Here is a 26,642-nt window from a genome sequence, read left to right as displayed (position 1 = left end):
AATGAATTTGCATAGATTCAAGTACTCCTGTATACTCAGCTCCAGTGGACTGAGCAAGCAACCCTTTAGAGTCCTTATTGTGTTGTAGAACAGTGAGACTGTGGATTTTTAAGTGCACCCTCTCCAGCACTGCAGAGCTCATTCTGCCTGATAACTGTTGTCCATGTGTTGGTAACCTCCAGAATGGGCTACTGCAATATGCTCAATGTCGATCTGCCTCTGAGGTTGGTCTGGAAGTTGCAGCTAGCGCAACATGCAACAAATGGACTCATTGGGACAGAATATTCAAAATGATGCTGTTGGTGTACAAAGTCCTATACAGCTTAGGACAATAATACAGTACTTAATAGATCGTCTTACCAACCACTTACATGCCAATGAATCATAGAATCATAGAATCATAGAGTTGGAAGAGACCACAAGGGCCATCGAGTCCAACCCCCTGCCAAGCAGGAAACACCATCAGAGCACTCCTGACATATGGTTGTCAAGCCTCTGCTTAAAGACCTCCAAAGAAGGAGACTCCACCACACTCCTTGGCAGCAAATTCCACTGTCAAACAGCTCTTACTGTCAGGAAGTTCTTCCTAATGTTTAGGTGGAATCTTCTTTCTTGTAGTTTGGATCCATTGCTCCGTGTACGCTTGTCTGGAGCAGCAGAAAACAACCTTTCTCCCTCCTCTATGTGACATCCTTTTATATATTTGAACATGGCTATCATATCACCCCTTAACCTCCTCTTCTCCAGGCTAAACATGCCCAGCTCCCTTAGCCGTTCCTCATAAGGCATCGTTTCCAGGCCTTTGACCATTTTGGTTGCCCTCCTCTGGACACGTTCCAGTTTGTCAGTGTCCTTCTTGAACTGTGATGCCCAGAACTGGATACAGTACTCCAGGTGATCAATTCACTCTGCAGGAGACGGTCTCTTGCAGATACCATCTGATATTATTTTATTGATAAGCCATATGATTTTGTTGAATCAAACATTTATTTTGTTATTTGAACTGCTGATGGTATTTAAAGTTACAAAATATTTTAGTAAACACAATGCAGCAATATAGAGGCCACCCCAAAGGTTCCTTTTCCTAATCCACAACTTTTGCAAATTACATGAAGCATAAAGTTATTTACAGCTCATAGTTAAAGCAAAATAAGCTTGTAATTACAATTTAGCAAATGCAAGCAATGTAACTTGAGCAGAAACATTAAAAAAGACACTCTGTTGCTGAGGCTGAAAAATCCGTTTGCCAGCAAAAATAAATGTGTTATTTAATAAGGTTAATAATAGATAAAGTTGCCTAAAGATGATTTGTTATCACTGACGACCATTTTATTAAAATATTAATGGCCCAAGGCAAAAGCAAACTGTTTCCTTAATCTGCCAAAAGAACTACTTTCTCAGGAATTACATACACCAGAATGCTTTGGGATATGTGACAGATATAGTAAGCACAATGAAATTTGGACCATGACTATACATGAGATCTTAACTTGATTAAAACGGGATTCATTTCACCAGTTTGTCAAATAGATGGGTGTTCTCTTCCTGAAAACAAAAGAAAAAACAACCCACCCAACAATGTGCATACAGATTCTTTTAAAAATGAACATCCATTGAATAGTGTTTCTGCATGCTATTGTTTTAACAGCTGAAAAAACCAACAACAACCCTGTATTAACCATGCCCCACATGATAAGGAAGTGAAAGTTATAGTCCCATGAACGTAATACATGTAGTGGAATGCACTGGGACAACAGCAGCTGGAAAGGAAAGAAATATCGGAATCTTTAAGCAATGTTATTGCTTGAGGTAAAATAGGTTGAGCAGGTCCATTGAATTGTGATGGAGACCTCTGTGATTTGGTTAGGAGTGCTGCCAAAAAAGGGGGGCGGGGAGAGGTGTATAGAAACAAAAGGCCCATAGATGTACCCAGATTCATTTTCATGGGTGAATTTTAACTCAAAGCAATAGCACTCTCCCAAAGTATGTGTGTGTGGAGGGGGAGAGAGTGTAGAACAAATCGTTGATATGTGTGGGCTGCTACAGTATATTTTTTTTTAAAAAAATGATGATGATATAGACACATGCAATCAAATCTATGCAACCAGAAGTTCAAATGAGAAAGTTATGTGCATGATGAAAGGCAGTTCAATGTAACATCAATTGCTTTGGCCTTCTGGAGAGAAGGTGCACTCTGATTTTCTTGCACAAGTATTATGTGGATAGTTGACAAACATTTGGGTAAATTGTTTATTTTTTATTTTTAGCATGGTTGATTCTGTTTCATTCTGACTTATTCCAGTATAGATTTTCTAGACCAATCTTATCCTGTATCATTTCATATACCACCTCCCTTATGATGAGAAGTTACCACTTTTCTTCGTACCATCAGATTTCCATAGAGGATTGCAATTTGCCCTATATAGAGGAGGTTTGCATTTGTTTTGTTCCACAAACATGAATGGTTGTGGGAAAACCACTCGGTTTTTTTTACCTCTCTTGAATCTTCCAGTATTAAAGATCATTGAACTTCAAGCATGTACACACCTCTACAACGTCCCAACTTGCTTTCTTTTACTCTAAACTAAAATGTTCTTGAAGCTACCAGCATGAGTTTGACCAAACTGCGGGAGGCAGGGGAAGACAGGAGTGCCTGGCATGCTCTGGTCCATGGGATCACGAAGAGTCAGACACGACTAAACAACAACAACAACAACAACAAAAATGTCCTCAAAGTTGTATCCTTTCCTCATACGGGAGTTACTCCACTCCCTTGATCATTTTGGTTGCACCTTTCTGAACTTTTTCTGACTGTACAGTATCCTTTTTGAGGTAAGGCAACCAGAACTGTACACAGAACTCCAAGTGTGGTCATACCATAGATTTGTTAAATGGGACTATATTGGCAGTTTTCTTTTCAGTTCCTTACCTAATGATCTCCAGCATGGCATTTGCCTTTTTCACAGTTACCACACAATGGGGCAACACCTTCATTGAGCTCTCCAAGGTCCTGTGCCTGGTTACACACTGCTGTTCAGGTTCCATGCATGTACAGTGGTACCTCGGGTTAAGTACTTAATTCATTCCGGAGGTCCGTACTTAACCTGAAACTGTTCTTAACCTGAAGCACCACTTTAGTTAATGGGGCCGCCATGCTGCCAGAGCACGATTTCTGTTCTCATCCTGAAGCAAAGTTCTTAACCTGAAGCACTATTTCTGGGTTATCGGAGTCTGTAACCTGAACCGTATGTACCGGTAACCTGAAGCGTATGTAACCTGAGGTACTACTGTATATGTGAAACTAATACTTTTTGCCCCAATAAGCATCACTTTACATGCATCATTGTGGGGGACTCCACTTTCTACTTCGCTCCACTGAGAGAACTGTCAATTTATTCCTGCTCTCTGCTTCCTGTTTCTTAACCAGTTACTGGTCCATAAAAGAACCTCTCCTCTTATTCCATGACTACTAAACTTACTCAGGAGTCTTTGGTGAGGTACTTTATCAAACATATTTTGAAAGCACACAGTGTTCTTGTTCTAGTGTTAAACTACTGAATGTTTGGGTGATGGACGGTGAAATTACATACTGACAACTTTTTTTACCATTGCATTAAAGGATCCATTCTATCTACTCATATTTTCATTAGTTCATTTCAGAATATTTTCTCATGAAAGAGTAAGGAGTAAATTGGTATGCTGCCATTATCTGTTACACAATGAACTTAGGTCACCTTCACAAGTACACTTGTTGCATTCATTGCATGTGTGGTTCAGTTGAAAACCCTGGCTTACAATCTATGAGACAAGATGAACTGGCAATGGAAGTTGTAGGTATGTATATCAAGTCACTCTGCTAACAACTTGCATTATTTTAAAGTGACCTCTTCTATATTGACACCTGCTTCCAGTTCCTTTTTATCTGAGCCTAATGTGCAAGCCTAAAGCTCTTACAAAACGCTATATGTTTTAACCTATTGATCCTTTTTTAAAAAAGGTAAAAAGAATAGGGTCAAGGGGGGGGATGTGCCATGAAAATAATGAAGAACAGTGAAGAGAATTAGTTTCCTTTGTGAGAAATTCTCAGTGCTTGCGGGAAATGACATCCTTTTGATGGGGAATAGGGCTTCTAGTGCTTCAGTCACAATGGCTCAATTAGTATGGCTCTTCCCTCTAGTTGTAAGACTCTCTTAAGGATGTGGCCACCTGCAGACACCACAGTGCAGTCTTGGGGGGAACTGCAGCAGAATCATAGGAGAACTGAGATGTCCCTACTGCCTCTCACTGGCTGTTATCCAACTGGAAAGTTTTACTCCCCTGATGGCACTGTGGAAAAAGTACTTCCGTAACCACTGCACCCTGGCAGATATCGTATCTGCAGTTATTATTACTGTTACTCTTAAGATTATTAATTGCTTTCTAAAGCACCCTTTGTCAAATGAGCATCTCAGATAAAAGTCCATGTTTCACAAAATGGATATTAAAACATTAAAGCCTCACTTAAAACAAATTTCAATAATAAGAAATTTCAGTTCCACAACAGCTGCTGAACTTCAGTTAATATTTAACTTCCAAAAGCCTTAACTCCCGAAAGTGTCTTCAATTAATTATGAAACGCTACCGAAGCGACGGGCAAATGTACTTCCATAGGAATGGAGTTCCACATCTGGGGTGCCATGATGGAGAAGGCCCTGTCCTGTTTCACTGCTGAACAAATGATGCTCATCAATGGGACTATGAGCAGGTTTTCCACTGAAGATCTGAGGTCTGGGGTCAACAGATATTGGGTAAAGCATTCTTCTAAATACTCAAATCCCAAGCTGTTCAAGGCTTTATACACCAGTACCAAGAAAACCATTGAAACAGGCCTGGTGACAAATGGGCAGCTGACAGCAGCTGCCATGTATAAAACACCATAGGATCTGTTTACCAGTTCATAATAGCTGGATTAATGGAATGCCAATCACTGTATTGGAATACCCAGATGATGCAATGGGAGGTCTGCCCACAATGGGTTCTAATTCAAAGCCCACATTCACATTAGATGTCTTGTGTCTCTAAACAGGAGTTTAGATTATGCTGAAGGTACTATGGACTGAAAACTAGGAAGCTTGTGGTATCTGGAACTTCTACTAGTACAACAGTCTCAAAGGTGACTTTTGACCCACCGCCTTCCAGACCTTGTTAGAACCTCCAGAAGCAGAAATGCAAAGTCAACAAAGAGCAGTAAACACTTTGCCTTTAGGAAGCCAATTTTAGAAAACTGGAGCTACAATTTTTGAAATTTTGAGCTTGAGCCTTTAGTGCAAAAAAAGTAAGAAAAGGTTTTGCATTTGTGGAAAGCCCTGTGACACAACATCAGTTCCATCTTAATCCATTGTAATTCTGAAGCCTTAATTACTTGGGATCCATTTGCCTGCTTACCCAGGATGTAGAGGAGACAAGAAGCACCAGGGATTCAGTTCCTTCGGAGAAAAGAGTTTATTGTGATCTGCGCAGAGGCAACCAGCGGAATTGCTTCCAAAGGCTGGCGGCCCCTAATACACGTAAGCCAGCAATATTTATACCCCTGCAGCACCTCCCGACCACCCCACCACCAGTAACTCATCATATCATATTCCTTGATTTGCCTTATTGTCTCTTTGGGTGTTGCTAAAGCATTTTGCCAGTGCACTCCTTTCGCTTATCAGCCAAGCCTGCATATCTTGTTTGCTCCAGATGCATCCTTCCTCCTTCTCTCCGGGCGTTGCCTTCCAACTGTCAATACACTCCCTGCCTACTCCCTTCAATTCCATTAAAATACACAGGTTTGTGATCAGGTTATAAGTAAGAGACGACAGGTACTGTTAAACAAGGTCTTCAGAAAGGGACTAACACTGAGCAGTGGAAGCTCTAGAATGGCTACACTTAGGAACTCATGATGCAAACATGAAGAGGTCATGAAGGGGTTGATAGCTGGAACTATGGATCTCGGTAAATCTTAGAAGTGACTATGTATTAAAAATGTTCCTGATTTTCCAGGTTCGCCTTAATCATGATCGCCTTGTCGTAGTCCAGGTCACCACTTATGCCAATGGAGGTTTGTGTGTGCTTGGGGGAGGGGAGTTATTCTTTGAAACCTTCCCATTACTGCAGTGTAAGAACTTAGAACAGGCTTCCTCAACCTCGGCCCTCCAGATGTTTTTGGCCTACAACTCCCATGATCCCTAGCTAGCAGGACCAGTGGTCAGGGATGATGGGAATTGTAGTCTCAAAGCATCTGGAGGGCCGAGGTTGAGGAAGCCTGACCTAGGAGGTTCTCAAAGGAACGGCCAACACAAATAGGATGTAATGCAATACACCCATTGCTTCTGAAGAAACAAGTTTGCCTCTAGATTGGGGCATTTTGGGAGGGTGGTAGTAGTAGTAGTAACAATAATAATATTAATAATAATAATAAATTTATTTATATGCTACCCATCTGACTGGGTTGCCCCAGCCACTCTGGGCAGCTTCCAGCAAAATACAAAAACACCATAAAGCAACAAACATTAAAAACTTCCCTATACAGGAAAAGCCCTGATCCCTGCCCCACAAAAGGTGGCATAACTACCGTATTTTTCGCTCTATAACACGCACCCGACCATAACACGCACATAGTTTTTAGAGGAGGAAAATCCGTAGGCATGCCACCCGTAGGCATTCCCTCCATAACACGCACAGACATTTCCCCTTACGTTTTAGGAGGAAAAAAGTGAGTGTTATGGTGCAAAAAATACGGTATATTGCTGTAAGAAATTGCCAGTCCCTGCTCTGCAGATGTCTAGCGTGGTTTAAGCTGTGAGAGTCAGAATTGGCTCCATTTATCTTTCTAAGATGTCCCCACTTCTGAAATGGAGAGAATGTGCAGCAAAGCAGTTTAGAAGCACAGCACCACCACAGAGCTGAGCTGTGTCCTTCAGTCTTCTGTGCTAGGCATCCTTTTTTTTTCATGCTCAAATGCTCATTTGCCCTTTGAGATTATGTGTCCTTGCAAAAAGATGTGTGTGTGTTGGGCAGGTGTGTGTGTGTGTTGTGGCAGCGGGTGTGTGTGTCCTTTGTCTAGTTCTTTTTTTAAAAGAACAGACTGCGAAAAGGGAGTGATGGGTCTCTTAAGGAAACATAAACACTGTGTACTCATTAGAAGGCTCATTATAAATAAAGTGCAGAGAAGGTGCCCTAAGAGCAAGCTCTTTCATGGGTGTTTATTAGGACAAAGAGCTTCTTTAATAGGGCAACTGAAAAGAAAAGCACTCTGTTGCAACCATTAATAAACATTGCCACTTTTACTGACTTATTGGGAACAGCTTTGCCCTTGCATCTTTGTTTTTAAAGGGGCAGGCACCTCTTTCCTGTGTGCCAGTGTTCGTTGTGTTATATATATATACACACACCGTCAAAATTCTGCCACACACTGTTTCCGAAACTCTCACTCTGAAGTGTGGTGACACCTTGACAGAAATGCCTTCATCGAAGCAGTCTGAATATGCCTGTAGGTGATAGCAACTGTAAATGCAAACGCCATTGTAGGTGGAAATAAAAATCAAGATCACCTTGACCGTTTGGAAAAATGGGCTGAAAGACAAGTGCAAACTGCTCATTAAGGGGAAGAAAAATCCAAATAGCAACATGCAAAATGGGTGCAATGGGTCTAGGTTTCAGCACTAGTGACAAGGGACTAGGGAGTTTATACAGCCTTAGTTAGCAGCATATTATTCTTCTTGTTTCTTAAAAATCTTACTATATCTGGGTTGCATTTGTGCAAGCACAAATAGAAGTTTTATTATTATTATTATTATTATTATTATTATTATTATTATTATTAATTTATATGCAACCTATCTGACTGAGGTGCCCCAGTCACTCTGGGCAGCTTACAGCAAATATAAAAATACCGCAAATCATCAAACATTAAAAACTTCCCTATACTGGGCTGCCTTCAAATTTCTTCTAAAAATCATATAGTTGTTTATGTGTTTGACATCTGACGGGAGGGCATTCCACAGGGCGGGCACCCTGCTCTGTTTGTAACAGGTTAGGGTAAAATTAAAATGCTGCCTTTATCTATGGACCAAACAATAGCACATCGTTGCCCTGGGGATGCAAGATTTTTCATTCACAAATTGCTTAGGGATGAGACTGATCTAGAACACACAACCCTGAAGTTGGACCCTTTGTCTCTCCTTTCCCCCACCGCAGTCCTAATCAATTTGTTTTGGGGTTAAAGCTCCTATTCATTTAAATGATTTATTTTCCAACGGAAACTGAAGGGGCCCAATCCAGTTTGGGACCACATTGGTGGCAAATGGGTTTAAGCTTCCCTACCTTCCATGTCAGGGTCCTGGTCTTGTGTTTGTGTTCTCACAATTACTATTTGTGAAAGAAAATGTGTGTGATAAAGTAAGAATGTCATGATAAACATCTCGTGAGTTTGCGTCTAACTGGGGAGGATTTGTAGAAGAACTGTGAAAACTATTTCTTTTATTAAATTATTAAATTTGTATCTGTTAATAATCGGCCATGGTTCAGATGTCACACTAACCCATAGTTTAGTGTGATGAGAATGAGCTACAGCGAGCCTTTGGCTTGTAGACTGCTCCCACTCTAGCACATCCAGAGGGAGTTTTTGCTTCTTCTTCTTCGCTTAACCACAGCTTGTTGTGTCATCCTAACTGACAGACTGTGGCTGATCTTCACCGTGGCTTGTTAGAAACAAGCCAGCTTCAAATCATAGGTTATAAAGCTGGATTGTTTAAACAGGCTATACTTAATGCTAACCACAATTTAGGGTTTGGCTGACATGCTAAACTGAGGTTAATGGAAATCGGAATCGAAAGCTTCTAATACCCTCCTCACAGAAGAGACGGAAGGTGGAGAAGCCCGTGAGCCTGCGCATCACTGCGGCTAAATTCTCATCATGCTAAACAATGGTTTACCCATGTGGCATCCAAACATGGTCTTTGTCTATGGGTTATTATATCTGACAAAATGGGAAGCCTAATTCTTTCCACATAAGCACGTTTTGTTTCTGCTGCTTTTCAAATTACAAGGATTGATGTCTGGAAATTGCAAACACTTTATTTGCTTGGCTGGGTATTTCTCTGCTTGGGATGTGACAAAGCCAAAGAAAAATGGCAGAGCTGATTTTACTTTCTCCATGGAGGTCTCATAGGATAAAAAAAAAAGAGGATAGTGTTCAGCTGAGATTTCTTTCTTACTTGGGATAAAAATTAACAAGCTGCACCTGACCGTGTTTGTGAGAGAGCCTGAGCTTAATAGATAATTCAAATCCCCTGCATTTTGATCCTGTTTGTGCCCATGTAATAAGCACTTAGAAATGAGGGCAACATAAATAGATTTTTCTAGACAGCCAGATAAATAACTGAAGGCTAGTTGGGCATTTTGCACAAGTCTCCAATTTAATTCCTTTCACACATACACAACTCCTGTGCTGGGGTTGTTGCTTGAAGACCTGCAAAATAAGGGGCATATTTTTGAGACTGTAGGGAAATGATGTATTATGTGCATCAGAACATTAATAGTCTTTTATTTGAATATATCACCCTTGGAATGCATTAAATGAAGGTTGCTTTTTGCAGTGATGGTGTATCATATGCTACCTTATGCAAATAAGGTTCATGGTTAAGGAAATGTTCCTTGAGACCAAATGTGAGTGCAGGAGACAAAGAATTCACACAAAAAAAGACATCATGGTTGGCAGGTGGAAAGAAATTAAGCACAGGAAAGTGGACAACAAAAAAGAGAAATTCTGTGAACCGGGAGAAGGAATGAAAACTGCTATGAAAGCGAAATGTAGTTTTCTCTACTGCATTTTACTATGTTTTACTACCACCCATACTTTGTATAAATTGTAGAAATCCTCCCCATCTTTCATTCACAAAACATGTCTCTCTCCACTTCTATGGCCTCAATAAAATTGTGTCCAATTTACCCCTCATCATGTCCCATTCCTTTTCCGTCTCCCTTAGAATATTATAGATTCCCTATAGAAAACATCAATAGTTTCCTGATACATCAAAGTGTAAGCACTTTTTAAGCTAATGTACTTGAGGATTTGGACAGTTCATATTAGTATCAGTGAAAAGCCCTGAAATCTCTGACCCCCTGAAGATCTTGCAAAACTCCGGCGTTTGGCTCTATTTTGTCCAAGTGGATCTATAAATTATCATCTTCCACAGCCAGCATCAATTATATCATATAGGCATAATTCTCTCCTCTCATAATTCTTTCCACCCTATATCCCATGATGAAAAGTATGCTTTCTTACTTGCTTTGAAGTGGAACACAACAGTCTAGTAACAGAGTAACAGAGACCATCTTTCATCTGTGACTTTTAATTTCCCTCTAAGGGGCACTACATCTTTAATAACAGCTTTAGCTGTAGCAAACCCCTGGATTGTTTAGTGCAACCTTTGCCAACCTGCTGCGTTCCAGATGTTTTGGACTACAACTCCCATCAGCCACAGCTAGCAAGGCTCAACTGGAACTGTGCACATGTCCTATTGGAAAGGAGTTAGAGGGTTAAGTGAAGTAAGGTATAAAGGTAAAGGACCCCTTACAGTTAAGTCCAGTCGCAGATGACTCTGGGGTTACGGCGCTCATCTCACTTTACAGGACGAGGGAGCCAGCATTTGTCCGCAAACAGTTTTTCCGGGTCATGTGGCCAGCATAACTAAGCTGCTTCTGGTGCAACGGAACACCGAAACCAGAGCAGCGCAGGAAAAAGCCGTTTACCTCCCCGCCACAGTGGTACCTATTTATTTACTTGCACTTTTTGGCATGCTTTCGAACTGTTAGGTTGGCAGGAGTTGGGACCGAGCAAAGGGGGCTCACCCCATCATGGGGATTCGAACTGCCGACCTTCTGATCGGCCAGCCCAAGAGGCTCAGTGGTTTAGACCACAACGCCACCCATGTCTCCACTAAGTGAAGTAAATACTCCCCCAATGGTGAGTCCCACCAGACATCTTCCTATAACAGCAATCCTCACATTGTCCACAATATAATGGCAAGTCTAAATAGCCCCCAGAACCTTTGCTATATCCAATTTATATCTATACCACTATAGATCTATACCACTATATATTTATATCTATACCACTATATATTAGCACTACAGTGGTACCTCGGGTTACAGACGCTTCAGGTTACAGGCTCCACTAATCCAGAAATAGTACCTCGGGTTAAGAACTTTACTTCAGGATGAGAACAGAAATCGCGCGGCTAAAGCGCTACCTCAGGTTAAGAACAGTTTCAGATTAAGAACAGACCTCCAGAACGAATTACGTAAATTCTTAACCTGAGGTGCCACTGTATTAATTATCCCTGGGAAAGAAACAGATTGGTTTTCCTAGAAAATGGTAAGATTACCTGGGGACAAAGGAGAAAATATATATTTATTCAAACTGGACTGGGCCACAGCAGTGGCAGTCTCTCTTCCTCTTCTCCTGCCACTATGAGCTGCCCAAGGGAGGAAGCCAGAAACAGAGGCCATGGACAGGCCATGGACAGGCAACGGGAAGCTCTCTCGCTGCCGCCATCCCTTGGAACAAGCACCTGCTCATCCTCCTCCCTGAGCTCAGTGACTGCAGCACTGGCGGGGGAAATCTGGACATTGTGGGATCAAATCAGAAGCAGGGACAGCTGTCACAATTCCAGGACTGTACCCTGGACACTTGGAGGGGATGAACTAGGCATGTTTGGATTTTCACATCAGGGACATGAAAGCAGCGATCTATTGCTTATGTACCACTTGCGGTCAGATAACACGGGCATTCTTGGAATAGGCTGACCTTCTCAACAATATAAACCACTGCACATTTCTCAAAGAAGCTCTTGAGTGCAGCTCATTTTAAAGATTTCGGAACTGTTGATGTTTTGTCATGAGACATATCATTAATATTCTTTGTTTCGCTAATTAAAAAACAAACCAACTGAGTTTAATATGGAAGATTATACAGTCTGACCACCCCTTTTTGGTGTCTTCTACTGCAGAAAGCTCAGTCAAGGCCTGACCTTGATCATGAATTGGGCGCTCTGCTCCTCTCTGTATGCAAATGACACTAATTAATCCAACACAAACATCAATATTTTTGCAAAGCATAACCCCAAGTGCCGTTTTATGACCATGTAATTTACAAGGCCTTAAACTACATTAAAATTACCACATACAGTGTTTACAGTTTAATTACACGGCTATTTGCCTTACCCAATCAAGTGTTATTCATATAGTACTTATCCACTGGCCCTAATCTTACCTAAAAAAGAAAACAAACCTTTTTGCGGGCACAATAAGAATAGCAAATATTTAGCAAGAGGAATTCTTCCAAATTGCTTCTTCTGTTTTAGTGAACATAAAAATTGTGTTTATTCTAGCTAAAGTAATTGTCATCTGTCCGTTTGCACTATTTATGGATGTCTGCTTCTTCTGAATAATTTCCAGTGTGTAAAAATGGCACTAACAAAGGATTTTCTAATTTGAAAAGTGTTAAGCCTGCACATCTAGAAGAATAAGGAGTGAATAACTTGGTGCTAGAATGGATTGTTTCATTGCAGATTTGCAGGTGGGGAATCACATTTTAAACTGCTCCTGAAGTGAAAACATGCTCTGCCAGTATAAACTATCACAGCAGGGAACAGGCTAGGCCAGAACCATTCCTCTTGCCATTATAGTGTTTTACTTGCAGGGAGTTTTGGGTCCATCTGCACTATACTTTTAAAGCAGTATTCAGTATTCAAGTACTAACTTTACTTTTATTCTCCAAGATGACACCAGTGCAATAGACCAGGAGCTGCTAACACAGTAGCTGCAGGCATCTGCAATGGCCTTCATTAGCGCCTCTAGGCCCAGAACTTCATATATATATTTAGACAAGCCGTCCTGGTTTCTGATTTGATCCCCGAATGTCCTACTTTTCCTTAGGATGTCCCTATTTTCATTAGAGAAATGTTGGAGGATATGGAGTTATCTGACCCTGAGCTGTCTGAAGGCAATCCTATATAGGGAAGGAGTTTTTTATGTTTAATGTTTTATTATGTTTTTATATATGTTGGAAACTGCCCAGAGTAACTGGGACAACCCAGTAAGATGTGTGGGATATAAATAGTAACATTATCATTATAGAATAGGACGTCCCTATTTTCATCGGAGAAATGTTGGAGGGTATGGGACTGGTCCTGCCTCTCAGTGTTTTTAGCTGATGAGTGAAGTAAGAGCTGTGATTGATAGGTGAGTCATTTGGACACTAAGCAACAGGAATCCCTAGGGTCCTGAAGAATTTCCACTTCCCCCTCCCCTCTGGTGCACTGTCCCTGCTTCAGTCTTATTTTCTACTGCTTAGAGCAGGCATAGGCAAACTCGGCCCTCCAGATGTTTTGGGACCACAACTCCCACCATCCCTAGCTAACAGGACCTGTGGTCAGGTGTTAAATGTGCGGGAAAAGTCAGAAACCTAAGGCAGTATAAGTTCCTCAACTACGTTTATTTATTTGTCAGTGACAACAGCTCACTCATAAGAGAACCAAACTGACTGGACAACACAATAATAATCCTGAGCATGAACTGACCGTTGACAGTTGACAGTTGAAGGTGCATGCATTTACTTGCCATTAGAACGTTCATCTACCAATGCTTATACGATTGGTTAGAACGCGCCTTGTAACATAAAATGAGTTAAACCCAATACATAACACTCCTCCCCCCAACTTCCTAACAAAAGGAACAAACATAGTCATCAAGGTGTGCCAGCCTTTTCCGCTCCCGCTGGGACCGTTGCAGTTCCTGTGCCCGAGTGGGTGACCCAGGAGGTTCCTCCGGTACCCGCGGTCTGAGTGGGGCAGTCAGGGAGGCTGGCTCCTAAGGGGTTACTTTCGATGATGCCACTGAGGATTCCAGCCTGAAGTTGCCCTGCTGGGGTAACTCAGTCACTGGCAGCCTGTCTGGTTCCCACCCTGGCCTGGGCACAGAATCTCCCGAGGTACCCATTTCTCTGTCCTCTGGTTCCTCTTGAAGTTGTGTGTTCGGAGGTGCCCTGCTCTGATCTGGTCGAGGTGTCCCTTCCAAACCAGTCCCCCCTCCAACCCTACCTCATAGGAAACCGGACCTGTACAGCGGGCAGTGATACCAAGGACCCAATCCTGTCTGGGCCCATAGTTTTGGACGTACACAGTGTCCCCCGGGGAGAACCCTCTTGGAACCCCCCGCACCACAGTGGATGGCCGTTGCTCAAGAGCCCAGTCAGGGTGCATACGATCAAGGAGGGTACTGAGCTTCTTCCCCATAAGCAACTCTGCCGGGCTCCGGCTGGTCACTGCGCTTTGGGTGATGTGTTAGGCCAATAAGAACTCCGCTAACCTGAGAGTCCAGTCTCCATGCACTATGCACCTAAGCGCATCTTTGGTAGTATGGACCATGCGTTCAGCTTGGCCGTTAGTGGCCAGGTGAAAAGGAGCAGAACAAACGTGGCGGATTCCATTCTTGGTTACAAATTCTTTGAATTCTGCCAAAGTAAAAGCGGTCCCATTATCACTCACCAGTGTGTCTGGCAAGCCGTGTGTCTGCTCATTGAAAGTGCATGCCTCTGTGTCCCTGGGTGCCATCAGACCTTCCAGTAGAGTGATGGCGGAACTTCCCAGCACCATCAGTAGCACACCCACCTTGTCTGCCTCCCTAGTGAAGCCTTGTAGTTGGACGTAGCTCCTTATTTGGCGGAGCCACTGAGACCATTCTGCAGGATGGCTCATATCGAAGTCCGGTGGTGGCCGACTATAACTGGTGGCCATCCTCGGACCTGGAGCAGTCGCTTGCACGATTGTGGGTGGTTGCGAAGACGCGGCAGGTGCAGTCTTGTTTCTGGACTATTTGCTAAGTCCAGCATGGTGGTGAGATCGCGTTTACTGCGAGGCGGGAGGTGGTGGTGCTGCAGTGCGGTCTTGGGCCTCTGGCAGCCGGTGGGAGCTCCTCAATCCCATCCTCATTGCCAATGTTAAATGTTCAGAAAAAGTCAGAAGCCCAAGGCAGTAGTATAAGTTCCTCAACTACGTTTATTTAACATTTGTCAGTGATAACAGCTCGCTCATAGGAAAACAAGAACCGAACTGACTGGACAACACAATAATAATGCTGAGCATGAACTGACCGTTGACAGTTGACAGTTGAAAGAGCATGCGCTTACTTGCCATTAGAATGTTCGTCTACCAACGCTTCTGCGATTGGTTAGAACACGCCTTGTAACATAAAATGTGTTAAACCCAATACCACCCCTAGCTAACAGGACCAGTGGTCAGGGATGATGGGAGTTGTAGTCCCAAAACATCTGGAGGGCCAAGTTTTTCTATACCTGGCTTAGAGCCTCCATAGTTTGCCCTTCCTTTTTTTTCTTAGTAACTATGATGCATCTGTCCTGTGATGGCTTTGTCTGAGATCAGGTAGTCCCTAGATGTTATTTTCTCCAAATACTACCACACAATAAGTGGGTGTGGATGTTAAAGAATCCCCCTTTCCCCCAAAATAGCAAATGTGAAAACTTTAATGTTGATTCTTGCTCTGGGATTGTGTGGACAGTGACAAGGAGGTTATAAGTAATTTAGATAAACAAATAGTATATATTAGCAATAGTTGGGGCATAATAATTTTTGAGTGTCTGCATACCCTCCAATATTTCTCTGATGAAAATAGGGATGTCCTAAGGAAAAGTGGGACATTCCAGGATCAAATCTGAAACTGGGACAGCTTCTGTAAATCCAGGACTGTCCATGGAAAATAGGGACGCTTGGAGGGTCTTTGTCTGCCACTATGGAAGGGATTGCTGTGTCTCAACCACTGCTGACAGATATCTTCTGATTCTACTACATTTGCAGAATGATTTTGAGATTACCAGATTGTAATGTATACAGAACAAAAGAAGCAAGCATTTGCAAAGTGCTGTTTCAGAGCGGTGATTTGCTTGCAAGTCCCCCCCCTTTCCCATTGCATTTTAAGTGCCTTTGCTTGCCCTAATGCTTGCCCTATCAAGGGTTTCAAGTAGGTCCTTTATCCTCTATCTATCATCTATCTATCTATCTATCTATCTATCTATCTATCTATCTATCTATCTATCTATCTATGAGAGAGTGCAGCACAGAGCCAGCAAAGGTATACCACTGATATGGGACATGGGTGGCACTGTGGTCTAAACCATTGCGCCTCGTGGGCTTGCTGATCAGAAGGTCAGCAGTTTGAATCTGCTCGACGGAATGAGCTCCCATTCCTCTGTCCCAGCTTCTGCCAACCTAGCAGTTCGAAAGCACTTCAGTGTGAGTAGATAAATAGATATCGCCGCAGCAGGAAGGTAAATGGCACTTTCATGCACTCTGGCACTTGTCATGATGTCCCGTAGTGCCAGAAGCAGTTTAGTCATGCTGGCCACATGACCTGGAAAGCTTTCTGTGGACAAACACCAGCTCCCTCAGCCTGAAAGCAAGATGAGCGCCACACCCTATAGTCGCCTTTGACTGGACTTAACTGTTTAGGGGTCCTTTACCTTTTAGCTTTACCTTTTACCATTGATATGCAGCGATGGTGAGAGATGAGGAAAAGAACTCCAGTATCAAGTAGCTTTGGTTTCTATGCAGGCTTGAGGTGGTGGTTTGTCTTAAATTTAATGCGCCTTCGAAGTTGGCAGTCATTTGTGTGCTTATCTCCCAATATCTTATGTATCTAAAATTGGATTTTTGAGTACAAAGCTGACATGTTATGTATAGTTGCATATAAAATATTCATTCTCAAACTCTTGCTGACACAATGCTTTCATTCTCCATGGGTCTTGTGGAATGTGGTCTCAGATATTGTGGCAGATTAGAAATCAGCCTGCCTCAACCGTTGTGTCCTTTACTTCAAGGTCTCCCAGGGCACCTACCCATGTGATAAGGCATGAGAGACCAGTTTTCAGGACGGAATCCATGCATGACACAGCCTGCCTAAACCAGAGGGCAAGGACTGAAAGATTAGTAATATGCGGGAAGATGAAACATTAATTTGATGGAAAGGGCAATCAGAGAAACCAAACTGTGAATTGATCTGTTTATAGTTGACTAGAAGGGGGGGGGGAGAGAAAAGGAAAAAAGGTGGGCGCTGATGAAAGAGCATGCTTTTCAGAGTGAACTGCTTTTGAAATGAATGTCAGCTCCTTGATTCGTATTGAGAGGTATCCAGAAATCCTTTACTTGGGAGGCTGATCAGATGTGGCAGTTTCTGCAACAAGCAGCTTGCCCAGTGCTATGAAGAAGAAACCGCTGACAAGAGTGTGTCTGCGATGGTCATTTATGCTAAGAGTCAAAGTGGATGTCCTCATCAATGAGCAGATGACATGTTAAATAAGTGCTAGGGTCGAATGACTGGCAGGCAGGAAACAGGGCATGAACGCGATTCCAGATTGCTAGTTTCTAAATTCAATCCAGCTTCTTTCAAGCTTCTATGGCCAACGCTTATTAAGCACTATGCTGGAGCAGTAGGGGGTTTATTCTATGGGCGTAAAAGCAAGGAGAAGGCAAACAGACATGTCACCTCTCTGCCAAGGTGGAGAACGTAGAATGACACCAGCACTTCCTTCTCCCTCAGGATCCTCCAAAAACCCAGAGAGGTCGTCTCCCCTCCTGTGTCCCACAACAACTGCCCAGGCAATGCATACCTTCCAACATTTCTCTGGGCAGCTTCCAACCCATATAAAATACAATTAAACATTAAACATTAAAAAACTTCCCTATACAGGGCTGCCTTCAGATGTCTGCTAAAGGTTGTATAGTTACTTATCTCCTTGGACAAATGGCCTGATTCTGTATATGGCAGTTTCCTGTGTCTTACTTATTTACTATGTCAGCTGGCTACTTTTTTTTCCTTTTTAATTGTTTTAAAGCTTTTAATTATGGCTTGGGAGGAACTTTGGCCCTGTCCTATAGCATAAAAATATCTAAGTATATAAGATAAATATATTTCCTTAAAAGCAAATTTGATTATAAAAAATTCACAAATCAGTCAATGGATATTACAAGTTTAGGGCAGATATATTGGGAAGAAACATATAATGTCCATTCTAAATATATTCTCTGAATATATATTTGAGCGAGAATGATATAAAATGTACAGTACAGGCTATAAATTCTAGAACAGGTGTAGCTGGTGTAAATATATTTCTTTACCTCACTGATTGGATTTTGCACCTCCCTGCAAGATTTCTGTGTACCGGGAGAGAGAAAGAGGTTATGTGTACAGATGGTTAACTGCTGAAATGCCCAGAAGGTTCAACTCATCTGCGCTTGCGAAGATGAGGAGAATTTTCCACTGACTAATTCGCAGGTGTTTTGAAAGCTCTGGATTAGATTCAGGTTTTGCTGTTCTGTTTTGTTTGATCAAATGCCTTAGGTTAGATGTTGAAAATGTGAATATTTTATTATTATTATTATTATTATTATTATTATTATTATTATTATTATTATGGCCAAGTGGTTATAAGAGCATCAGTACTGCTCTCTAGAGAAAAACGGGGTTCAGAGAAACCTTTTGGCATTTGGACCTCACAGCCATTACAAACCAACGCCTTGGGCTTCCACTGTCCCTGGGCTGCCTCTCCTTTTCCATGACACATTGCATCGCCTCAGGTCAACGACTTAGAGCTCGCCTGCCCATCGTCATCATGGTCATAATTTGGCAAGCAATAATAATTATTTTCCGCCTTATGCTAGGCCTTTCTCTTGCTCTGTCCTGCGCTCTTTTTAGCCTACAACCAGAATGGCAGCAAAAACGAGCAGGTGTTTAGGAAGCTTGGCTGCTGAAAAGCGATGCGCAAGTGTCACTCTCCACTAGAGTAGGCTGTGTTGGCACTGCACTCTGGCTGCTATCCGTCGACAGTGAGCAGGAAGAGGTAACACAATGCTTCTTTTAATAACAAGTTTAATAGTGAGCTGGATGAGTAAAATTAAGGGCTACACTCAACAGCACGGCACGATTATGGGCTTATGCAGATGACGGGTGAATCTGTATCTCAGGTTATTATCCTATGCATGCTTACATGAGATAAATCCCTGTTTAACTCAGTGGTACTTATTCTGAGTAGCCATGCAAAGGTGCAATACTGTAGAACACCGTCTGCCTACAGTGTGTGTGTATGTAGATACACCTGTGTTATGGTTTACACATTTTTAAAATCTAGGTAGATGTATACTGAAGAAGCGGTGTGTGTGCGCGCGCACGCGCACAGTCTTCCTAGAACTAAATAAGAACCAACCCAGTTGATAAATGTTAATCTTTTTGGTTTTCATGTAGAAGCACAACGATGGTTTTATATCTTCATATAACTAGAGGTGGAGGAAGGGGGGAGGTGGGGGTGGAGCGCCCCGGGTGTATTCGCTGAAGGGGGTGACATTCGGCACACTGCCCACCCGCGACTCCCAAGCCTACCCCAAAACGTTGGGGAAGGGAGGGAGCTGCGCTGCGTTGCCGGTGGCATTCCCCCCTTCCCCCTTCATTCTGACAGCTTGGGGGAGGCTTGGGAGTCGTGGGCAGACGGCACGCCGAATGTCCACCATAGGTGGCTTGCTCCACCCCCGGCTGCAGGGCGCACATATCGCCTGAGAGGGCACCCTCCACACCCCACATCCCTCGGGAGCACGCCCGCCTTGGGCAGTGCAGGCATATGCTCTGCCGCTGCATATGACATCTTCGTGTCTGGAATTTTATAAAAAGCTTTTCTTCAAAACATTTAAATTAGCGCTCTTCCACTGGAAGAGTACAGTGGTACCTTGGGTTAAGTTCTTAATTTGTTCCGGAGGTCCGTTCTTAACCTGAAACTGTTCTTAACCTGAAGAACCACTTTAGCTAATGGGGCCTCCTGCTGCCGCCGCGCTGCCGGAGCCCGATTTCTGTTCTCATCCTGAAGCAAAGTTCTTAACCTGAAGCACTATTTCTGGGTTAGTGGAGTCTGTAACCTGAAGCGTATGTAACCCGAGGTACCACTGTACAGCGGATGAATTCTTAACTTTCAAAAAATTGTTTCGCATAACAATTACTAAGAAAATTTGCTGCTTTTTTGCCTTTCTTTTTAAACATAAGATCACCAGATGTATAGGATTGTCTATCCTATACATTTCTACTCAGAATTAATTTTAATTGGGTGGTCCAAACATAGAAGCTTAGAAGCATAGAATTGTAGAGCTGGAAGGGACCCCAAGGGTCATCTGGTCCAGCCCCCTCAATGCAGGAATCTCAAGCAAAGCATCCATGGCAGATGGCCATCCAACCTCTACTTTGAAACCTCCAAGGAAGGCGAGTCATCTGAACATGGTTTGCTATGGGAATGTGGTATACAAATAAACAGTGATGACACTGAGAACATACACATATGCTAATAATGACTAAAATAAGACCCATTGATTTCAATGGGTCTACTCAGAGTATGAGGCACTTGAATGCCACCCATAACTTTCAGTGGGTATTTAGTCATTCATTGGGCACTTATTCAGCCCAATTACCTGCACTTCACAGTACAGTGGTACCTCTAGTTATGAACTTAATTCGTTCTGGAGGTCCGTTCTTAACCTGAAACTGTTCTTAACTTGAGGCATGCTTTCGCTAATGGGGCCTCTTGCTGCTGCGCCGGCGGCGGCGCACAATTTCTGTTCTCATCCTGGGGCAAAGTTCTCAACTCGAGGTAACTCTTCCAGGTTAGCGGAGCTTCTAACCTGAAGCATTTGTAACCTGAGGCGTTTGTAACTCGAGGTAGCACTGTACAAGATAAGGAGAAGGAGGCTCTGGGGCTCTGTGAGGGTGGGGCAGTGGACTCCCAGATGGGAAGTTGGGGTTATATAATGATGAGGTTGGGGCCCTCTGGAAAAGAGGCATTGGTAACATAGAAAAATATCCTGGCCAATGTCAGTTTCACAGATTATAAGACAATTGGAGGCAGGACCATGCATGGAAATGCTTTTAGGAATCTCTCTTTTAATTGTCACGTTTCATTGTTAGAAATGGAAGCCGGGCCCAAAACCTAATGAACAGGGGTTCCTGTGTAGAAAGTGAACTGGGAAGGGGCTGCGACTGCTTTGGGGATTCCGCTTTCCCATTCTTGTGCAAATGGTGAGGACAGAGGTCCCCTTCAGTTTCTCATGAACGCACCATCAAACAACTCCGAGCTTCTCAAAACAGCAGCAGCAGAATCTTATTTCAGCAAAGAAGGGGGACAAATAATGAGAAACAGCTTCCGAAAGGTTGCTCGGCAGTGTGAGAACTTGGCCCTGCAGTTCACAGCATTCCAGTAAACAGAGTGCCAGAAAAATAATAATCGGGATATACTGAGCTGAGGTAATGCTGGCAAGAAGCTACGAAAGCCTAACAAAAGACCTCTCCCCCTCCCCACCCGCCCGCAAAGAAGCGCTCTTCATTGCTCCTTGTGTTTTCCTGTCAGAAGAGGCTGTGGGGCTTGTTTCCTGGCAACGTGCCCCAGCTCCTTCGCTCCGCTGAGACCCATCTACCCCTAGGGGGAGCCCATTGGCTGTCAGCCTCCAGCAAGAACCTGTGTTTAACTAGCTCCTTCTGGGATGCAGGCGAGCTTTCTGAGAGCACAATTAGAGCATCTGTCATGAGCAGCAGAACCAGTGCGAGGTGGCGAAAGGTTTTGGTGGCTGCTGGAGTCTTTTAGAGCTAAATCATTGGGAAGTGCATAGAGGCCAGTTTGGATGACCTGTCCCTCTTCCTTGCCTATCTTTTTTATTATTTTAAAGGGAAGGGGAAGTTGTGTAAAAACCCACGCGATAAATCTTTCCTGCTTGTCAGAGATTTCAAGTAAACAAAATAATAGTTCTCAGGAGAGGTTTATGCTAAAACATAGAAATTTCCTCCCCTTTTAAGTCTGCGGGTGTTTATTGCTTTTTCAATGTACGTTAGCCAACGCTGCACTTTTTCTTTTTAACAAAAATACATCTTAGAGATTCTATCGGCAACTTACAGCCTAAATTTCTGCAACCAGCTTCCCAAGCCTCCACTGATTCTCCATTTCTCCCTCCACTTTTCTTTGGATCATGTGTTCGCCAGCGGGTACTGTGACCAGTGTCGACTTTTTACCTTTGAGAGTTTTGTAAAAGAAGGAATATACAGGTGCAGATTACAATGCTGCCATCAACAGAGGTGAACTTGCTGAAATTCCCTCTTCTGCAGCCCTGGCCTGCATTGCATCTGGTCACTGTGCATATATCACTGTCCAGCCAGCCAGATTTGCGTTAGAAGGAACCATTGCCGCAGAAGCACAGACACATAGAACAGGTGATAACTCCCCGAATTGCCCAGCCTACAATTTAACTGAGTTACATTTCTATGATTGAACAACAGAGAAGAGGGGCATGGCATAGAAGAGGAAAGAAGTGCTTTCCTCGAACAAAACAAGAGTCCTCCTTCTAGGATGCACTACATTTATTTCAGGATTTATAAACTGCTTCCCAACATGTTTTCAAAGTAGTATACAAGAGAACTACTTATATACAACATATATAATAAAAATGAAATATACATAACAATCTAAAAAATTTTTTGAAGCATCAAATTACAAAATTCTATATAGCACACAATATAAAATGGCTGAGTCACTCTTCAGGGAAAGCTCTCTTAGATAATTTATAGTGCTGGGTGCTTGTTGAAGTTCAGTTGGAATCCGAATCCACAGATCAGCTATATGCATGTAAGAGGCAGGGCCGGTCCACCCATGAGGCAGGGTGAAACAGTTGCCTCAGGCGGTGGAAGCCCCCGAAGTGGCCCCTCCATGAGCACCCCACCCACCCTGCCACCTCCACCAGTGTCAGAGAAATAGGGCTAGCATTGGCGCAAATTTCTGGCAAGTTCTCAATGGCAGAGTAGTGGCAGCAGGGCAGCACTTCTCATTTCGCCTCAGGTGGGATGTGCCAGCCCTGTGAACAGGGCCTTATGCTAGAGCTGGATGTGCTGGGTTGCTCTTGAAGAAGGATTCAGATCAATAAACTCGGAGGAATTCAATGTAACTCCCAACCCACCAGAGTGGATTTAGAGGAGGTGCAGGGGCACACAGGTAAAGGCGAGGGGGAGAGAGCCCTGTGGCGCTAGCGGGAATCATAGCTCTGGCTTCCACTATCAGAATGGGTTTGTTGAATCCAGCGCACTGTATCTTGGCATTCATTATGGACCTGTGGGGTTTTTTCTTCTATCCAAAACAACTCCTTTAAGTGTTTGTTGTGGGGGAGGAAGGGAAAGGAGATTATTAGCCGCTTTGAGACTCCTTAGGGTAGTGATAAAGCGGGATATCAAATCCAAACTCTCCTCCTCCTCCTTCCTTTAGGCATTCACCTCCACGACTTGGTTGCAACGCATGCACAAGGTTGTACCTTTGTACTTGTGTTAATTTATCCAGCATGGTTAACTCTCTATAGTTCAGCACCCACAATTATTAAATGGAAAGCTTACCTCAGCTGCAACTGTGCAGTAGGAGAGCCAAGGTCATCATTTAAGTAACCTATTGCATTTCCAATCAGATATATTAATCAGACCGAAATATGAAGCAAAGTGCTAAAAGTCACCAAGCATTTCAATGGCAGAGTTTCAGCAAGAGGCCTTATTTTTCCTCCTGGCTGTGTTTCCTAAAGATTCAGTTATGTATGTTACATATAAGTTTACTTGTAATGCTGATATATAAAATGGGTAGTGATTTATGATCTTCATAATATATTACCCTCAGCTGCTGCCAAATACCACAAAAATTTCCCAACACAGTAATTTGATTAGTAGCTGATTTGACAATGCAAAACACAAGCAGATACTATATAAACATTGGGCAACTGAACAATAAGGTGTGCACAGTGGCCCCCAGTTTGGCTGGAATACTAGCCTGTGGATGATTTTCCCAATACTGAAATGCTTTAGTCTTCAATGAGGGGAACTGATGTAATATCTTGTGATGTGTGCCAGAGAGCTGTCAGGCTGGACTGAATTTGTGATCCAAAGTATATATTGGCACATAAAAAGGCATGAGATCAAAATGCTACAGTGCATAGAATAGTTTCAATGTTCTGAAGTAAACTCATTCATGATGCTTAAGGGGCAGTTTATCCAGTAACCAAACAACACATATAACATTTTCTCAGAAATTATTTACTTTTGTAACCACTTTGGAATCTTGTTTTTCCAAGAAAGGATGAGTACATAGTTGTATGCTACAATGTGATTCTATTACCAATAATAAATATTAACTAGAATATATGCTCTTCTACTTGCCAGACATATTTACTATCTGGGAAGGCAATGCTATGGGTTGACAATATTTTGTAGGAACTTTAATCTCTTTCACTATGTAAAAAACAAAACAAAACACCAAACACCTCCAAACTGAATGGCTTACAATGAAAAAATGTGTCTACAGTAAAAGAAAAGGCCCATGGGATGCAGATGTTGGGAGTAGATGCCGCAGTGTGGAATGGCCTTGCTGGCGAGAGTGAGTGTACATCCTTCACACAAACAAAGGCAATCTTGTGTAAAGACAGAAGCTTTAATATAGGGGTAGCCAAAGTGCTGCCCTCTGCTTTGTTGGACTACATATCCCATGATGATCACTGCTCATGTCCGCCAAGACAGATTGTTACTGTAGTCCACCAATGCCTGCAGGGCACCATGTTGGCTACCCCTCATTTAACATAGCAGGTTTTAAAAATCTAGAAATTTATTAAGGTAAGTAATTGAATGACTGCAAGGGCTCATTCTGCAGGATGCAGAGGTAGCCTTTTTTTAAAAGGGACATATAAAAATAGGTAAATTGATGAAGATTTACAGGTGCAAGTCCTGGGGGAAAAAGTATATCAGATATAGCTGGCTTGACAACCCCATTTAGAGAGCAACCCAACAGGGAAACTATGGCATTGTGAATAAAAGCCTTCAGAAACACTAAAAGCAGCACTCACAGGCAGAGATGAAAAAGCTCTAAATTGCTATGATATGTCACAGCCTGTCAATGTATTAATAGATGCTTCTAAATCAGGCTTGGGAGTGGGGCATAAAAACTTCAACGGAGCCAAAATAAAATTCTGCTCAAAAAGAAAAGAAAGATTAAGTACAGAATATTCACTAGTGTGTAGTAGGGTGCTGAGACAACGCAGATCACAGACATCTGGTGTTGCTGTTGCTTTGTAACAAAACAATTCACTAATGGCATTTGGGGAAAGAGAAATGAAGGGACTCTTGGAGAATACACTTCTGTCGTGGAAAATCTAAACTGGCAATGGGAAGTACAGCTCCGTGGCTCCTCGGACTTTGGCCTCCATTAGCTGCATGTACATGCTGTGTGCCTTCTTCATAAATATGCAGCAAGGCCAACCAGTGTGAATCAGAGGGAAGGCACATGTGCCATTTAGGCTATCAGGTAAAGTTTCCTGGGGCAAAAGGCAAGAAACAGGTATTCTCCCCTGCTTGCTGCCACTCACAAATATTACTGGAGTGGTTTTGGAAAGCAGCTGTTGGGAAGAGATCCTACAAATGATCTAAAATAAGGCCAAGCTGGAATTTGGTCATGATGATTGAAAAAGTTTAGTTTGTAGTAAGAGGAAATAAACAAAGCAGCTGTTTTCTAGCAGTAGATTCAACAGACTGAAAAGAGCTTTCCATGTAAGCGAAGTTCCTCCAACCATCACTATCAAGTTTACTTTCAAAGAAAGGAAACCTATTGGCTGCAACTCTCAGAAAATATTTATCCTTCCAATTCCTATTGGTTTACCTTAGGGCTTATCAACTCTTACCTTTCCTCTGCTGTTTCCAGGCATGATATGTGCTTTAAAGCTCTGTGTCCTAGCACCCTTTTCTTTTGCTCCAGAGCTTTCCATGCAAAAACCCACTCTTTAAGCTCAGTTAGAGCAAACAGCAATCTGTGGAGAACCCCAAACTGCTGTTTGCTCTGACTGAGCACTAAAGAGTGGGGTTTCATGAGAAAAGATCCACACTCAGACATAGAGCTTTTAAGTGTGGACCTGTGTTTGGAAAGAGTGGGGCAAAAGCTAAGTGTGGATAAGCCCTTAGTCTTAGGTATCACCCTTAATCCCTCTTTGTGACATTGTAATTACAGATCATTAAGAAGCATTTTAAAAGCGGCAGTGAGAAACTCGGATTTGCCTATCCAGTAAATGGAAAGGAAGTAGGGGTTCTCCCCCCCTTCCCTCTCTTTTTTTCTCAGGCGGCCTGAATGTGTCGCTAACTAGCAATTTGGCAGCAGACTTTAGCAAATAGCTGCACACTAAATGGGTTTATCCTTAAACATAATGCTCTTTTCCATTTTAACTGAGCATAAAATTGTATCTTTAAAGGATCTTCAGGCAGGGAAGCTTGATGCCTCTTGAGTAGTTCAGTGTGACATATGGTCCGTCTTCCCAAGCAAGGGTTTTATCTGCCACATATAGTTTCTGCAAATTTGAGCTAATGTTGCTGGGAAAACAAGAAGGGATTTATGCCCAAAAACTAAAGAAGGGAATAAAAATAATCTTTCCTCTACATACCTCATGTACTTACCAAAGCATATTGGCCGTGTTCCAAGGGACATGGAACTCTGTTCTAGCAAGGACTTTGCCATCGTCAGG

The 26,642-nt window shown here is 42.7% G+C and overlaps 1 long non-coding RNA gene across 1 annotated transcript; it reads left to right on the top strand.

Moving 5' to 3' along the window:
• Positions 1–15,320: 15,320 nt before the first annotated feature.
• Positions 15,321–22,862, top strand: LOC310714060. The gene is made up of 3 exons (XR_014529563.1): positions 15,321–15,464; positions 18,790–18,934; positions 21,034–22,862. It is a non-coding gene; the product is annotated as an uncharacterized lncRNA (long non-coding RNA).
• Positions 22,863–26,642: the final 3,780 nt, after the last annotated feature.

The sequence above is a fragment of the Podarcis liolepis genome, assembly GCF_965112155.1.
Source record: "Podarcis liolepis genome assembly, chromosome: 8".
NCBI lineage: Eukaryota > Metazoa > Chordata > Lepidosauria > Squamata > Lacertidae > Podarcis > Podarcis liolepis.
The sequence above is the reverse complement of the archived record's forward strand: the minus strand, read 5'-3'. Positions and strand labels throughout refer to the sequence as shown.